This window comes from Phyllobates terribilis, unplaced genomic scaffold (assembly GCF_046119375.1).
Source record: "Phyllobates terribilis strain yellow unplaced genomic scaffold, ASM4611937v1 Scaffold_437__1_contigs__length_1545540, whole genome shotgun sequence".
In the NCBI taxonomy this organism is placed as follows: domain Eukaryota; kingdom Metazoa; phylum Chordata; class Amphibia; order Anura; family Dendrobatidae; genus Phyllobates; species Phyllobates terribilis.
In genome coordinates, this window is record NW_027363197.1 from 153,174 (window position 1) to 169,270 (window position 16,097).

Sequence of the window (16,097 nt, forward strand, 5' to 3'; positions counted from 1 at the left end):
CGCACATACCTGTTAGCTCAGGTGAGTTTCAAAGGCTGCTGTTGATAACAAGGGCATTTGCTAAATAGATGGTGTGTGTGCAACAATATACTGAAAGGTCAATTATATTGTGCAGCTTATCTCACCACCTGTAGTTATTTAGGTGAAAGCTCCAAAATGCTTGCCTAATATGTCTGTTTATCCAAAAGGAAGTAAAAAGGGAGAGCTAGAAAGATAGCATTGCATCACATTACATGGCAATGCAATGCACAGTTGCTGAAGTTGAACCAAAATGAGCTTGTAATCTGGCTTCTGCAACTTTGAACATGAAAAATCCAATGAGGAGAAGAAAAGCAAAGCCAAAGAGTCCATCCCAAAATCCGACAAACAAGCAAAATGAACAAAAAACATTGAATTCAATTCTTTCTGATTTTAGAAACTGCATTAAAGAAGGGGTGCACCGGTCCTGGAGATACTGCAATACCAGGTCAATGCGTGGAGTGGACAGAGCAAGCTCTTTTTCCATCTCCCTGTTCTAAAAATCCATTTAATATATGGTCCCCAGATAGGGGACGTATCAGATATTAAACTGATAAGAACAGATACTACACTTGATCTTAGCCAAAAGGCCGAGAAGCGATAACCAGAATTGGTTTCAAACTACGGAGCCACCCAAGGATCCTGAAAAGTCCATTTGTGGAGATGAGCTCCTGGACTCCCGTTAAGAAGACATGTTGTCAACCTCTAGATCCCTTACATGCCTGCACTTTTCGGCTTGCTGCTGCTGCAATCCACGCGTTTTAGATCTGCATAACTCCACCTCTTTAAACACAGCACCTTCACCCCCTGCTGTTCCCACCCGCCTCAACACCGTTGGAAGGGAGGAGAACCAATTAAGGCGGGGGGTGGGGTGGAACGAGCAGCTGTCTACCCTTAGCAGGAGGGCTCCTGATTACATACCTCTCCTGCTGCTGCTGCTGCTGGCTGTCCAGCAGCAGACTGAAGGTGGCTGCTGCTGTGCACAGGTATATAAAGGCTCAGAGCCTATTATGACACGCGCAGCCAGCGTTCCATTGCCACATTCCATCTACTGCAGGCAGGATACCTGGCTGGCTGAATGTCGCTGAGAAGCTCACAGAGACCGCCATAAGCAACAGTTTAACAGAATGCCACAGACTAATCAACCAAACTTTTTGGGTTGGGTTCTCTTTTATAGTCTGCAGGCATTAAATGAAAGAAGTCAGTGTTCCAGCAGAAGGAGACAACGTTTCAGAAAAGGCATTGTAGCAAACCAAAAAAGAAATTTTAAGCGCAGCAGAGTAACCAGCGCACATACCTGTTAGCTCAGGTGAGTTTAAAAGGCTGCTGTTGATAACAAGGGCATTTGCTAAATAGATGGTGTGTGTGCAACAATATACTGAAAATTCAATTATATTGTGCAGCTTATCTCACCACCTGTAGTTATTTAGGTGAAAGCTCCAAAATGCTTGCCTAATATGTCTGTTTATCCAAAAGGAAGTAAAAAGGGAGAGCTAGAAAGATAGCATTGCATCACATTACATGGCAATGCAATGCACAGTTGCTGAAGTTGAACCAAAATGAGCTTGTAATCTGGCTTCTGCAACTTTGAACATGAAAAATCCAATGAGGAGAAGAAAAGCAAAGCCAAAGAGTCCATCCCCAAATCCGACAAACAAGCAAAATGAACAAAAAACATTGAATTCAATTCTTTCTGATTTTAGAAACTGCATTAAAGAAGGGGTGCACCGGTCCTGGAGATACTGCAATACCAGGTCAATGCGTGGAGTGGACAGAGCAAGCTCTTTTTCCATCTCCCTGTTCTAAAAATCCATTTAATATATGGTCCCCAGATAGGGGACGTATCAGATATTAAACTGATAAGAACAGATTTTTTTCTTTTTCATTTTGTTCTTATATTTCAGTTGTTATTTCTCTTCTAATATTTCTCTTGCCTTATAATCTGTTCATGCTACAAGGTTCCACAGATGAAAGTTCCATAGACTCTTGGCTCTTTTTTTCCCAATTCTCTTCAGATCTAACAGGTAATAAATATATATTTCACTTAGTGCTAATTTTATGCATTCACTTTCACTTATAAAATCTCTTTTAAAAAGCAATATGTTTCGGACTTTCCATCGTGCATTCTTTATTCCATTTATCATTATCCAAATGACTCTTTCTTTTTCTTTTGATTGACATGTAAAATTTCCATATAAAACTACTTCGTGATTTAAAAACTTAAGACCAGTAACAAACTTTAAGAGACTTCCAACTTCTTTCCAGACATTTTGGGCATAAAAACAGTTCCAAAAGGTGTGTAAAACTGTTTCCTCTCTAACACAGCCTGTTCTAGGGCATCTTGCAGTATTGCACAATCCCCTTCTGTGTTGAAAAAATCTAACAGGAACACATTCTTGCACTATTGCCCATGCCAAGTCTTTATATTCATTTGTTAGATAAGGTGCATAAGTCATTCTCCAAATTCTTCCACTTTTAGTGTATGTAAAGTTTGCCACTGCTGTCATCGTTTCTTTTCTCTTTGTCTCCAGAGCCAGTCTTCTTGAATTTGACAGCATCTCCACATCTACTTCAGGTAAGTTATAAAGTCTAATTGTTTTTTCTAGTAAGACATATTGTTTTGGCGGTGTAATTAGGACAGGAGAATTTGGGGGCAATGTTATCCACTTTCTTTTCCTAAAGATATCTCCAGCTGCATATCTTAAGTAGAAAGACCAATGAGTTCTTAGATTGGTCATTTTGAAGCAAAAACTAAAGAACTTTAGGTACAAAAATTTTTTGATATTTGGGATATTCTTTCCACCATATTTATGCTGCTTGTACATTGTCTCTCTTCGAACCTTCTCCATTTTTGATCCCCACAGAAAAAGAAAAATTTGTCTCTGGAGAAACTTTACTGTGTTCTCATTCGGGGGGTACACCATACTTAAAAACAACATTATCGGCAACAACAAAGACTTAATGATCAAGTTTTTACCTTCCATTGATAATTTTCTGAGTTTCCATAAACTTATCTTCTTTTGCATTTTCTCCTTCACCAACTGCCAACTTTCTTCTCCATCATTCTTTTTTGTAAACACAACACCTAAAATTTTGATCTTATCACTTCTTATTTTAAGTTGAGGAATCTGCGCATCTGACCAATCACCGAATCCAAGACATTCGCTCTTCTCCAAGTTCAGTTTGAAGGCAGATGCTAAACAGAAAAAATCAGTAGTTCTTACTGCTCTTCTCAGCGATTGTTCTGAGTCGCACAGGATCGTGATGTCATCCATGTACCCCAGTGACTTAGTACTTAGTCCATTTCCACCTGGTATGGGTACACCTTTCACCATCTTATCTTTCCTCAACATTGCCAGTAGAGGCTCGATTGCGCAGATAAAGAGCAGAGGCGAAAGTGGGCATCCTTGTTTGACGCCCGACTTTAGAACAACTTCTGAAGATAAAAAACCATTAATTAAAATCCTGCTAAAACTTCCATCATATAAAAGTGCAATGTGCTTAATAAAAACATCCGGGAATTTCATTTTCTTTAACACAGAATACAGGTACTTATGAGAGACTCTGTCGTACGCTTTCTGGAAATCAAGGGACAGAAGAGCTAGCTTTTGCTTCCTCTCTTGCTGATACCAAATTGCGTCCCGTATAATATTCAAGTTTTCTGCAATTGTACGACCAGGCACACCACATACCTGATCAGGATGCACGACCTTCTCTATCACCTTCTTCATTCTGTTCACCATGATTTTTGCCATAATTTTATAATCTACGTTGAGTAACGTGATTGGTCTCCAGTTCTCTAGATTAGTCTTATCTCCTTTTTTAAAAAGCAGGGTGACCACACCACTTCTCCAAGATTCAGGCAATTTGTCACATAAAAAGACAGCTTTAAAAATCTCAAACAGGTCGTCTTTTAAAATCTCCCAAAAAGTAAGATAAAATTCAATTTGTAGTCCGTCAGTACCCGGTGTTTTTCCTCTAGAAAAGCTTTTGATTGCACTTAGCAGTTCTTCTTCACAGATATCTTCAATCAACAACTCTTGATCTTGCTTTTCAAGGTGATTCTGCAATGAATTAAGAGCATCAGGTAAAAAATCAGCGTCAATTTTCTTTTCGCTAAAAAGATTTTGATAAAAAGTTTGCGCTTTGTCCAACAGTCCATCTTTAGTTGTTTCACCATCAAGTTCTTTAATTAATTCTTTGCGTTCTAAAGATTTTTTGAAAAAGAACCTGGAACATGTTTCATTTTTTTCCATATGTTCTACCTTGGCGTTGAAAATTATTTCTTTGCCTTTCTGTTCAATTGCTTTTTTAATGTCTTCTTTGACTTGTAAAATAACATCCTCCATATCTATCCCTGCATTTCTGAGTTTGTAACCTGTTTGCAGTTTTGTATTCAGGTCTTTAAACCATTTCTGATTCTGTCTGGCCTTCCTTTTGCCAGCTAAGAGAAAAAAATGTCTAATTTGAGACTTCACATACTCCCACCATTCTAGAATTCTTTTGTAATAATGTTTTTTCCCCTGTAGTTTTTTATAAAATTTCAAAAATTCCTCTTTTATACTTTCATCTTCCAGGAGCAGAGTGTTCAACTTCCAGACACCTCGCCCTTTCTCTAGACTGGGCAATTCCAAGTGAGTAATTAACGTTTTGTGGTCAGAAAAGATGTTACCTGTTAGATCCACTTTATTCACTTTAAAACTCTGTGATGTCAGAACAAAGTCAATTCTTGATTTTAGAAGATTGTTCTCCCAAGTGTATCCTGGTTCAGAGGTATTCTTTACTCTCCAGACATCATTCAGGCAAGTATCGTCGATTAGATTTTTTAACTGCATCTCAGTTTTGTCTTTCCTTCTAGTACCTGATGTCCTATTTTCATCAGACCGGATACAATTGAAGTCACCGCCAACCACAGTTGGTGTAGGACCAGGTATAAAGAGTTTGATGATATCTAATAAACTGGATCTTTCCTCTTTAATCGGAGATGCATAAACATTAATCAGCTTGAACTCGGATCCACAGTAACTCACATTAACAACTAGTGCACGTCCAGGTTCAACTTCAGTGAACGAGGTAACCTTAAAGTCTTTGTTTTTAAACAGGACGCCAACACCAGTAGCACGCAATCCATTTTCACCGGACCAGATGGAAGGTCCGTTCGCCCAATCTTCCCTTAGTTTGTTATAGTTAGGGTCATGGTCAATGCCGCATTCTTGAAGTAAAAAAATATCAGCATCTAAAGTCATCAGGTAAGAAAATAAAGCAGCTCTCTTGACAGAGCCCTTTAAACTCCTCACATTTAGTGAGGCAATTTTGAGTGTAGCCATAAATCATTTAAACAGAGCTTGAGTCCGTATCTGACATGAATCCGACCGGGGTAGAGGGACCCGCAGAAACGTCCGTGTCTGAGAATTCCTCGATGTTCACCGGATCAGATGGGTTTACAGGTTTAGGAACTGAGATGATCGGTTTAGGTGAGTAATTAGGGAGGACTATTTTCAAACGCCCAGCAGGTCTTTTGCTGGCGCTCTCTCCCTTAAACAAACTCGACTTCTCCTTTTTCCTTTTCCTCAAAACCTCCACGTCAATGTTAATCTCCTCCTCCTCCTCCTCACCACCAGCCTCCTTAGAAGACTCCTCTCCCATCTCCACTTCAGACTCAGCTGGATTCTCCTCCACCACATGACCATCTGGACTCTCCGACCAATCCTTGAGAACAATGCTATCCCCAGGCGGGTCCCCAGCAGTGTCCTTGGGCGGATCCCCAGAAGGGTTCCCGGGAGGGTCCTTGGATTTGTCTGTTTGTTCTTCAGGACTGGACCGCTTCGGAGGGGCTCCCCCCCGAGCTGCATCTGCATAGCTGAAGGTCTTTTTTCTCAACGGACAATCCCGAAAAGAGTGCCCAGGGATACGGCAGATATTACAGATCATCTGATTTGGGCAGTTCAGAGTGACATGTCCTTTTTGATAGCACTTCTTGCAAAGAGCGTTCTCCTCCTTGCAGCTCTCAAAGGAATGCCCAAAGTCCATACATTTTCTGCAGAAGATAGGCATCCCTGGATAGAAGAGTCTTCCTCTCTCTCTGCCAATCAGGAAGCTCTGAGGCGGATGAATGAGTCCACCAATTCCCAAACCTTCTCTCAGCTTCACAATGAACTTGTATTTTCCGGTCCACAACCTCTCAGAGTTCATGATTTTGTGAGAAAAGTAGACCTCAGAGCAATAGTTATGCAGAAACGCAGCCACATCCTTTTCAGAGACATGCGGATTGCTCATATGAACCACCACAGACTTCTCTTCTGCCAGGCAGAGGGTCACAAAACACAGTCCTTTAAGATCTTCCTCCTGAAGTCTCAGCTTGATCTGATGGTAAAAATTCTGAGATGCCACTTCAGAGGTCAGGGTAAGCACAAAGCGTCCAGGAGCATCTTGAAGTGCCAGAATGTTCTCCCTTTTCACCTGCAGGATCTCAAGCAGGACCTTCCTCACGAAGAAAGACAGGGAGAACTTGTCACGGGCTCGCTCTTCAACTTCAATCTTGAAAGAGTTCTTGATCTTCAAGTCGCCAGCTCCAGCAGAACGGAGAGTAGCCGATGTCGCCATCGCCATATTCAGATAAGTCGATCGCCTTCTTGGTTCTCTTCAGCACGCACACCCCCTATAGCAGCAGGAGGCTTAAGACAGTAGAACTGCCGATGCCTCAAGGCCGAGGATGCGATAGGCTTTGGAGTCTTCCAGCAACAACACTTGGTCGTAGCCAAAAGGCCGAGAAGCGATAACCAGAATTGGTTTCAAACTACGGAGCCACCCAAGGATCCTGAAAAGTCCATTTGTGGAGATGAGCTCCTGGACTCCCGTTAAGAAGACATGTTGTCAACCTCTAGATCCCTTACATGCCTGCACTTTTCGGCTTGCTGCTGCTGCAATCCACGCGTTTTAGATCTGCATAACTCCACCTCTTTAAACACAGCACCTTCACCCCCTGCTGTTCCCACCCGCCTCAACACCGTTGGAAGGGAGGAGAACCAATTAAGGCGGGGGGTGGGGTGGAACGAGCAGCTGTCTACCCTTAGCAGGAGGGCTCCTGATTACATACCTCTCCTGCTGCTGCTGCTGCTGGCTGTCCAGCAGCAGACTGAAGGTGGCTGCTGCTGTGCACAGGTATATAAAGGCTCAGAGCCTATTATGACACGCGCAGCCAGCGTTCCATTGCCACATTCCATCTACTGCAGGCAGGATACCTGGCTGGCTGAATGTCGCTGAGAAGCTCACAGAGACCGCCATAAGCAACAGTTTAACAGAATGCCACAGACTAATCAACCAAACTTTTTGGGTTGGGTTCTCTTTTATAGTCTGCAGGCATTAAATGAAAGAAGTCAGTGTTCCAGCAGAAGGAGACAACGTTTCAGAAAAGGCATTGTAGCAAACCAAAAAAGAAATTTTAAGCGCAGCAGAGTAACCAGCGCACATACCTGTTAGCTCAGGTGAGTTTAAAAGGCTGCTGTTGATAACAAGGGCATTTGCTAAATAGATGGTGTGTGTGCAACAATATACTGAAAGGTCAATTATATTGTGCAGCTTATCTCACCACCTGTAGTTATTTAGGTGAAAGCTCCAAAATGCTTGCCTAATATGTCTGTTTATCCAAAAGGAAGTAAAAAGGGAGAGCTAGAAAGATAGCATTGCATCACATTACATGGCAATGCAATGCACAGTTGCTGAAGTTGAACCAAAATGAGCTTGTAATCTGGCTTCTGCAACTTTGAACATGAAAAATCCAATGAGGAGAAGAAAAGCAAAGCCAAAGAGTCCATCCCCAAATCCGACAAACAAGCAAAATGAACAAAAAACATTGAATTCAATTCTTTCTGATTTTAGAAACTGCATTAAAGAAGGGGTGCACCGGTCCTGGAGATACTGCAATACCAGGTCAATGCGTGGAGTGGACAGAGCAAGCTCTTTTTCCATCTCCCTGTTCTAAAAATCCATTTAATATATGGTCCCCAGATAGGGGACGTATCAGATATTAAACTGATAAGAACAGATACTACACTTGATCTTAGCCAAAAGGCCGAGAAGCGATAACCAGAATTGGTTTCAAACTACGGAGCCACCCAAGGATCCTGAAAAGTCCATTTGTGGAGATGAGCTCCTGGACTCCCGTTAAGAAGACATGTTGTCAACCTCTAGATCCCTTACATGCCTGCACTTTTCGGCTTGCTGCTGCTGCAATCCACGCGTTTTAGATCTGCATAACTCTACCTCTTTAAACACAGCACCTTCACCCCCTGCTGTTCCCACCCGCCTCAACACCGTTGGAAGGGAGGAGAACCAATTAAGGCGGGGGGTGGGGTGGAACGAGCAGCTGTCTACCCTTAGCAGGAGGGCTCCTGATTACATACCTCTCCTGCTGCTGCTGCTGCTGGCTGTCCAGCAGCAGACTGAAGGTGGCTGCTGCTGTGCACAGGTATATAAAGGCTCAGAGCCTATTATGACACGCGCAGCCAGCGTTCCATTGCCACATTCCATCTACTGCAGGCAGGATACCTGGCTGGCTGAATGTCGCTGAGAAGCTCACAGAGACTGCCATAAGCAACAGTTTAACAGAATGCCACAGACTAATCAACCAAACTTTTTGGGTTGGGTTCTCTTTTATAGTCTGCAGGCATTAAATGAAAGAAGTCAGTGTTCCAGCAGAAGGAGACAACGTTTCAGAAAAGGCATTGTAGCAAACCAAAAAAGAAATTTTAAGCGCAGCAGAGTAACCAGCGCACATACCTGTTAGCTCAGGTGAGTTTAAAAGGCTGCTGTTGATAACAAGGGCATTTGCTAAATAGATGGTGTGTGTGCAACAATATACTGAAAGGTCAATTATATTGTGCAGCTTATCTCACCACCTGTAGTTATTTAGGTGAAAGCTCCAAAATGCTTGCCTAATATGTCTGTTTATCCAAAAGGAAGTAAAAAGGGAGAGCTAGAAAGATAGCATTGCATCACATTACATGGCAATGCAATGCACAGTTGCTGAAGTTGAACCAAAATGAGCTTGTAATCTGGCTTCTGCAACTTTGAACATGAAAAATCCAATGAGGAGAAGAAAAGCAAAGCCAAAGAGTCCATCCCCAAATCCGACAAACAAGCAAAATGAACAAAAAACATTGAATTCAATTCTTTCTGATTTTAGAAACTGCATTATAGAAGGGGTGCACCGGTCCTGGAGATACTGCAATACCAGGTCAATGCGTGGAGTGGACAGAGCAAGCTCTTTTTCCATCTCCCTGTTCTAAAAATCCATTTAATATATGGTCCCCAGATAGGGGACGTATCAGATATTAAACTGATAAGAACAGATACTACACTTGATCTTAGCCAAAAGGCCGAGAAGCGATAACCAGAATTGGTTTCAAACTACGGAGCCACCCAAGGATCCTGAAAAGTCCATTTGTGGAGATGAGCTCCTGGACTCCCGTTAAGAAGACATGTTGTCAACCTCTAGATCCCTTACATGCCTGCACTTTTCGGCTTGCTGCTGCTGCAATCCACGCGTTTTAGATCTGCATAACTCCACCTCTTTAAACACAGCACCTTCACCCCCTGCTGTTCCCACCCGCCTCAACACCGTTGGAAGGGAGGAGAACCAATTAAGGCGGGGGGTGGGGTGGAACGAGCAGCTGTCTACCCTTAGCAGGAGGGCTCCTGATTACATACCTCTCCTGCTGCTGCTGCTGCTGGCTGTCCAGCAGCAGACTGAAGGTGGCTGCTGCTGTGCACAGGTATATAAAGGCTCAGAGCCTATTATGACACGCGCAGCCAGCGTTCCATTGCCACATTCCATCTACTGCAGGCAGGATACCTGCTTGGCTGAATGTCGCTGAGAAGCTCACAGAGACCGCCATAAGCAACAGTTTAACAGAATGCCACAGACTAATCAACCAAACTTTTTGGGTTGGGTTCTCTTTTATAGTCTGCAGGCATTAAATGAAAGAAGTCAGTGTTCCAGCAGAAGGAGACAACGTTTCAGAAAAGGCATTGTAGCAAACCAAAAAAGAAATTTTAAGCGCAGCAGAGTAACCAGCGCACATACCTGTTAGCTCAGGTGAGTTTAAAAGGCTGCTGTTGATAACAAGGGCATTTGCTAAATAGATGGTGTGTGTGCAACAATATACTGAAAGGTCAATTATATTGTGCAGCTTATCTCACCACCTGTAGTTATTTAGGTGAAAGCTCCAAAATGCTTGCCTAATATGTCTGTTTATCCAAAAGGAAGTAAAAAGGGAGAGCTAGAAAGATAGCATTGCATCACATTACATGGCAATGCAATGCACAGTTGCTGAAGTTGAACCAAAATGAGCTTGTAATCTGGCTTCTGCAACTTTGAACATGAAAAATCCAATGAGGAGAAGAAAAGCAAAGCCAAAGAGTCCATCCCCAAATCCGACAAACAAGCAAAATGAACAAAAAACATTGAATTCAATTCTTTCTGATTTTAGAAACTGCATTAAAGAAGGGGTGCACCGGTCCTGGAGATACTGCAATACCAGGTCAATGCGTGGAGTGGACAGAGCAAGCTCTTTTTCCATCTCCCTGTTCTAAAAATCCATTTAATATATGGTCCCCAGATAGGGGACGTATCAGATATTAAACTGATAAGAACAGATACTACACTTGATCTTAGCCAAAAGGCCGAGAAGCGATAACCAGAATTGGTTTCAAACTACGGAGCCACCCAAGGATCCTGAAAAGTCCATTTGTGGAGATGAGCTCCTGGACTCCCGTTAAGAAGACATGTTGTCAACCTCTAGATCCCTTACATGCCTGCACTTTTCGGCTTGCTGCTGCTGCAATCCACGCGTTTTAGATCTGCATAACTCCACCTCTTTAAACACAGCACCTTCACCCCCTGCTGTTCCCACCCGCCTCAACACCGTTGGAAGGGAGGAGAACCAATTAAGGCGGGGGGTGGGGTGGAACGAGCAGCTGTCTACCCTTAGCAGGAGGGCTCCTGATTACATACCTCTCCTGCTGCTGCTGCTGCTGGCTGTCCAGCAGCAGACTGAAGGTGGCTGCTGCTGTGCACAGGTATATAAAGGCTCAGAGCCTATTATGACACGCGCAGCCAGCGTTCCATTGCCACATTCCATCTACTGCAGGCAGGATACCTGGCTGGCTGAATGTCGCTGAGAAGCTCACAGAGACCGCCATAAGCAACAGTTTAACAGAATGCCACAGACTAATCAACCAAACTTTTTGGGTTGGGTTCTCTTTTATAGTCTGCAGGCATTAAATGAAAGAAGTCAGTGTTCCAGCAGAAGGAGACAACGTTTCAGAAAAGGCATTGTAGCAAACCAAAAAAGAAATTTTAAGCGCAGCAGAGTAACCAGCGCACATACCTGTTAGCTCAGGTGAGTTTAAAAGGCTGCTGTTGATAACAAGGGCATTTGCTAAATAGATGGTGTGTGTGCAACAATATACTGAAAGGTCAATTATATTGTGCAGCTTATCTCACCACCTGTAGTTATTTAGGTGAAAGCTCCAAAATGCTTGCCTAATATGTCTGTTTATCCAAAAGGAAGTAAAAAGGGAGAGCTAGAAAGATAGCATTGCATCACATTACATGGCAATGCAATGCACAGTTGCTGAAGTTGAACCAAAATGAGCTTGTAATCTGGCTTCTGCAACTTTGAACATGAAAAATCCAATGAGGAGAAGAAAAGCAAAGCCAAAGAGTCCATCCCCATATCCGACAAACAAGCAAAATGAACAAAAAACATTGAATTCAATTCTTTCTGATTTTAGAAACTGCATTAAAGAAGGGGTGCACCGGTCCTGGAGATACTGCAATAGTAGGTCAATGCGTGGAGTGGACAGAGCAAGCTCTTTTTCCATCTCCCTGTTCTAAAAATCCATTTAATATATGGTCCCCAGATAGGGGACGTATCAGATATTAAACTGATAAGAACAGATACTACACTTGATCTTAGCCAAAAGGCCGAGAAGCGATAACCAGAATTGGTTTCAAACTACGGAGCCACCCAAGGATCCTGAAAAGTCCATTTGTGGAGATGAGCTCCTGGACTCCCGTTAAGAAGACATGTTGTCAACCTCTAGATCCCTTACATGCCTGCACTTTTCGGCTTGCTGCTGCTGCAATCCACGCGTTTTAGATCTGCATAACTCCACCTCTTTAAACACAGCACCTTCACCCCCTGCTGTTCCCACCCGCCTCAACACCGTTGGAAGGGAGGAGAACCAATTAAGGCGGGGGGTGGGGTGGAACGAGCAGCTGTCTACCCTTAGCAGGAGGGCTCCTGATTACATACCTCTCCTGCTGCTGCTGCTGCTGGCTGTCCAGCAGCAGACTGAAGGTGGCTGCTGCTGTGCACAGGTATATAAAGGCTCAGAGCCTATTATGACACGCGCAGCCAGCGTTCCATTGCCACATTCCATCTACTGCAGGCAGGATACCTGGCTGGCTGAATGTCGCTGAGAAGCTCACAGAGACCGCCATAAGCAACAGTTTAACAGAATGCCACAGACTAATCAACCAAACTTTTTGGGTTGGGTTCTCTTTTATAGTCTGCAGGCATTAAATGAAAGAAGTCAGTGTTCCAGCAGAAGGAGACAACGTTTCAGAAAAGGCATTGTAGCAAACCAAAAAAGAAATTTTAAGCGCAGCAGAGTAACCAGCGCACATACCTGTTAGCTCAGGTGAGTTTAAAAGGCTGCTGTTGATAACAAGGGCATTTGCTAAATAGATGGTGTGTGTGCAACAATATACTGAAAGGTCAATTATATTGTGCAGCTTATCTCACCACCTGTAGTTATTTAGGTGAAAGCTCCAAAATGCTTGCCTAATATGTCTGTTTATCCAAAAGGAAGTAAAAAGGGAGAGCTAGAAAGATAGCATTGCATCACATTACATGGCAATGCAATGCACAGTTGCTGAAGTTGAACCAAAATGAGCTTGTAATCTGGCTTCTGCAACTTTGAACATGAAAAATCCAATGAGGAGAAGAAAAGCAAAGCCAAAGAGTCCATCCCCATATCCGACAAACAAGCAAAATGAACAAAAAACATTGAATTCAATTCTTTCTGATTTTAGAAACTGCATTAAAGAAGGGGTGCACCGGTCCTGGAGATACTGCAATAGTAGGTCAATGCGTGGAGTGGACAGAGCAAGCTCTTTTTCCATCTCCCTGTTCTAAAAATCCATTTAATATATGGTCCCCAGATAGGGGACGTATCAGATATTAAACTGATAAGAACAGATACTACACTTGATCTTAGCCAAAAGGCCGAGAAGCGATAACCAGAATTGGTTTCAAACTACGGAGCCACCCAAGGATCCTGAAAAGTCCATTTGTGGAGATGAGCTCCTGGACTCCCGTTAAGAAGACATGTTGTCAACCTCTAGATCCCTTACATGCCTGCACTTTTCGGCTTGCTGCTGCTGCAATCCACGCGTTTTAGATCTGCATAACTCCACCTCTTTAAACACAGCACCTTCACCCCCTGCTGTTCCCACCCGCCTCAACACCGTTGGAAGGGAGGAGAACCAATTAAGGCGGGGGGTGGGGTGGAACGAGCAGCTGTCTACCCTTAGCAGGAGGGCTCCTGATTACATACCTCTCCTGCTGCTGCTGCTGCTGGCTGTCCAGCAGCAGACTGAAGGTGGCTGCTGCTGTGCACAGGTATATAAAGGCTCAGAGCCTATTATGACACGCGCAGCCAGCGTTCCATTGCCACATTCCATCTACTGCAGGCAGGATACCTGGCTGGCTGAATGTCGCTGAGAAGCTCACAGAGACCGCCATAAGCAACAGTTTAACAGAATGCCACAGACTAATCAACCAAACTTTTTGGGTTGGGTTCTCTTTTATAGTCTGCAGGCATTAAATGAAAGAAGTCAGTGTTCTAGCAGAAGGAGACAACGTTTCAGAAAAGGCATTGTAGCAAACCAAAAAAGAAATTTTAAGCGCAGCAGAGTAACCAGCGCACATACCTGTTAGCTCAGGTGAGTTTAAAAGGCTGCTGTTGATAACAAGGGCATTTGCTAAATAGATGGTGTGTGTGCAACAATATACTGAAAGGTCAATTATATTGTGCAGCTTATCTCACCACCTGTAGTTATTTAGGTGAAAGCTCCAAAATGCTTGCCTAATATGTCTGTTTATCCAAAAGGAAGTAAAAAGGGAGAGCTAGAAAGATAGCATTGCATCACATTACATGGCAATGCAATGCACAGTTGCTGAAGTTGAACCAAAATGAGCTTGTAATCTGGCTTCTGCAACTTTGAACATGAAAAATCCAATGAGGAGAAGAAAAGCAAAGCCAAAGAGTCCATCCCCAAATCCGACAAACAAGCAAAATGAACAAAAAACATTGAATTCAATTCTTTCTGATTTTAGAAACTGCATTAAAGAAGGGGTGCACCGGTCCTGGAGATACTGCAATACCAGGTCAATGCGTGGAGTGGACAGAGCAAGCTCTTTTTCCATCTCCCTGTTCTAAAAATCCATTTAATATATGGTCCCCAGATAGGGGACGTATCAGATATTAAACTGATAAGAACAGATACTACACTTGATCTTAGCCAAAAGGCCGAGAAGCGATAACCAGAATTGGTTTCAAACTACGGAGCCACCCAAGGATCCTGAAAAGTCCATTTGTGGAGATGAGCTCCTGGACTCCCGTTAAGAAGACATGTTGTCAACCTCTAGATCCCTTACATGCCTGCACTTTTCGGCTTGCTGCTGCTGCAATCCACGCGTTTTAGATCTGCATAACTCCACCTCTTTAAACACAGCACCTTCACCCCCTGCTGTTCCCACCCGCCTCATCACCGTTGGAAGGGAGGAGAACCAATTAAGGTGGGGGGTGGGGTGGAACGAGCAGCTGTCTACCCTTAGCAGGAGGGCTCCTGATTACATACCTCTCCTGCTGCTGCTGCTGCTGGCTGTCCAGCAGCAGACTGAAGGTGGCTGCTGCTGTGCACAGGTATATAAAGGCTCAGAGCCTATTATGACACGCGCAGCCAGCGTTCCATTGCCACATTCCATCTACTGCAGGCAGGATACCTGGCTGGCTGAATGTCGCTGAGAAGCTCACAGAGACCGCCATAAGCAACAGTTTAACAGAATGCCACAGACTAATCAACCAAACTTTTTGGGTTGGGTTCTCTTTTATAGTCTGCAGGCATTAAATGAAAGAAGTCAGTGTTCCAGCAGAAGGAGACAACGTTTCAGAAAAGGCATTGTAGCAAACCAAAAAAGAAATTTTAAGCGCAGCAGAGTAACCAGCGCACATACCTGTTAGCTCAGGTGAGTTTAAAAGGCTGCTGTTGATAGCAAGGGCATTTGCTAAATAGATGGTGTGTGTGCAACAATATACTGAAAGGTCAATTATATTGTGCAGCTTATCTCACCACCTGTAGTTATTTAGGTGAAAGCTCCAAAATGCTTGCCTAATATGTCTGTTTATCCAAAAGGAAGTAAAAAGGGAGAGCTAGAAAGATAGCATTGCATCACATTACATGGCAATGCAATGCACAGTTGCTGAAGTTGAACCAAAATGAGCTTGTAATCTGGCTTCTGCAACTTTGAACATGAAAAATCCAATGAGGAGAAGAAAAGCAAAGCCAAAGAGTCCATCCCCAAATCCGACAAACAAGCAAAATGAACAAAAAACATTGAATTCAATTCTTTCTGATTTTAGAAACTGCATTAAAGAAGGAGTGCACCGGTCCTGGAGATACTGCAATACCAGGTCAATGCGTGGAGTGGACAGAGCAAGCTCTTTTTCCATCTCCCTGTTCTAAAAATCCATTTAATATATGGTCCCCAGATAGGGGACGTATCAGATATTAAACTGATAAGAACAGATTTTTTGATTGAAGCTGCATCCAAGGCACTGAAAAATGTGACCGAAGTCACACCAAAACAGCGCACGAGGTGAGGATTCATGTGGACCCTTCCCGGAGGAGAGGGTTCCCAATAAATCATCCCCATCCCTCCGAGCCAGAAGGCCACAGCGAGGGTCAGGGATCTCCGATGCTCTCCCTAGCCGAAGCCGGAGAAGAG

General features: G+C 43.4%; 9 non-coding genes across 9 annotated transcripts; all 9 read right to left on the minus strand.

The window, feature by feature from the left end:
• Positions 1-429: 429 nt before the first annotated feature.
• LOC141228437 (U2 spliceosomal RNA) lies at positions 430-620 on the minus strand. Its single transcript, XR_012295317.1, has one exon. It is a non-coding gene; the product is annotated as a U2 spliceosomal RNA (small nuclear RNA).
• A 1,115-nt stretch (positions 621-1,735) lies between these two features.
• Positions 1,736-1,917, minus strand: LOC141228422 (U2 spliceosomal RNA). Its single transcript, XR_012295303.1, has one exon. It is a non-coding gene; the product is annotated as a U2 spliceosomal RNA (small nuclear RNA).
• Positions 1,918-7,910: 5,993 nt separating this feature from the next.
• LOC141228449 (U2 spliceosomal RNA) lies at positions 7,911-8,101 on the minus strand. Its single transcript, XR_012295324.1, has one exon. It is a non-coding gene; the product is annotated as a U2 spliceosomal RNA (small nuclear RNA).
• A 1,115-nt stretch (positions 8,102-9,216) lies between these two features.
• On the minus strand, positions 9,217-9,407 carry LOC141228461 (U2 spliceosomal RNA). The gene has a single exon (XR_012295330.1). It is a non-coding gene; the product is annotated as a U2 spliceosomal RNA (small nuclear RNA).
• A 1,115-nt stretch (positions 9,408-10,522) lies between these two features.
• On the minus strand, positions 10,523-10,713 carry LOC141228472 (U2 spliceosomal RNA). The gene has a single exon (XR_012295335.1). It is a non-coding gene; the product is annotated as a U2 spliceosomal RNA (small nuclear RNA).
• Positions 10,714-11,828: 1,115 nt separating this feature from the next.
• On the minus strand, positions 11,829-12,019 carry LOC141228331 (U2 spliceosomal RNA). The gene has a single exon (XR_012295246.1). It is a non-coding gene; the product is annotated as a U2 spliceosomal RNA (small nuclear RNA).
• Positions 12,020-13,134: 1,115 nt separating this feature from the next.
• LOC141228332 (U2 spliceosomal RNA) lies at positions 13,135-13,325 on the minus strand. Its single transcript, XR_012295247.1, has one exon. It is a non-coding gene; the product is annotated as a U2 spliceosomal RNA (small nuclear RNA).
• Positions 13,326-14,440: 1,115 nt separating this feature from the next.
• LOC141228483 (U2 spliceosomal RNA) lies at positions 14,441-14,631 on the minus strand. The gene has a single exon (XR_012295336.1). It is a non-coding gene; the product is annotated as a U2 spliceosomal RNA (small nuclear RNA).
• Positions 14,632-15,746: 1,115 nt separating this feature from the next.
• LOC141228337 (U2 spliceosomal RNA) lies at positions 15,747-15,928 on the minus strand. Its single transcript, XR_012295252.1, has one exon. It is a non-coding gene; the product is annotated as a U2 spliceosomal RNA (small nuclear RNA).
• Between the last annotated feature and the right edge of the window lie 169 nt (positions 15,929-16,097).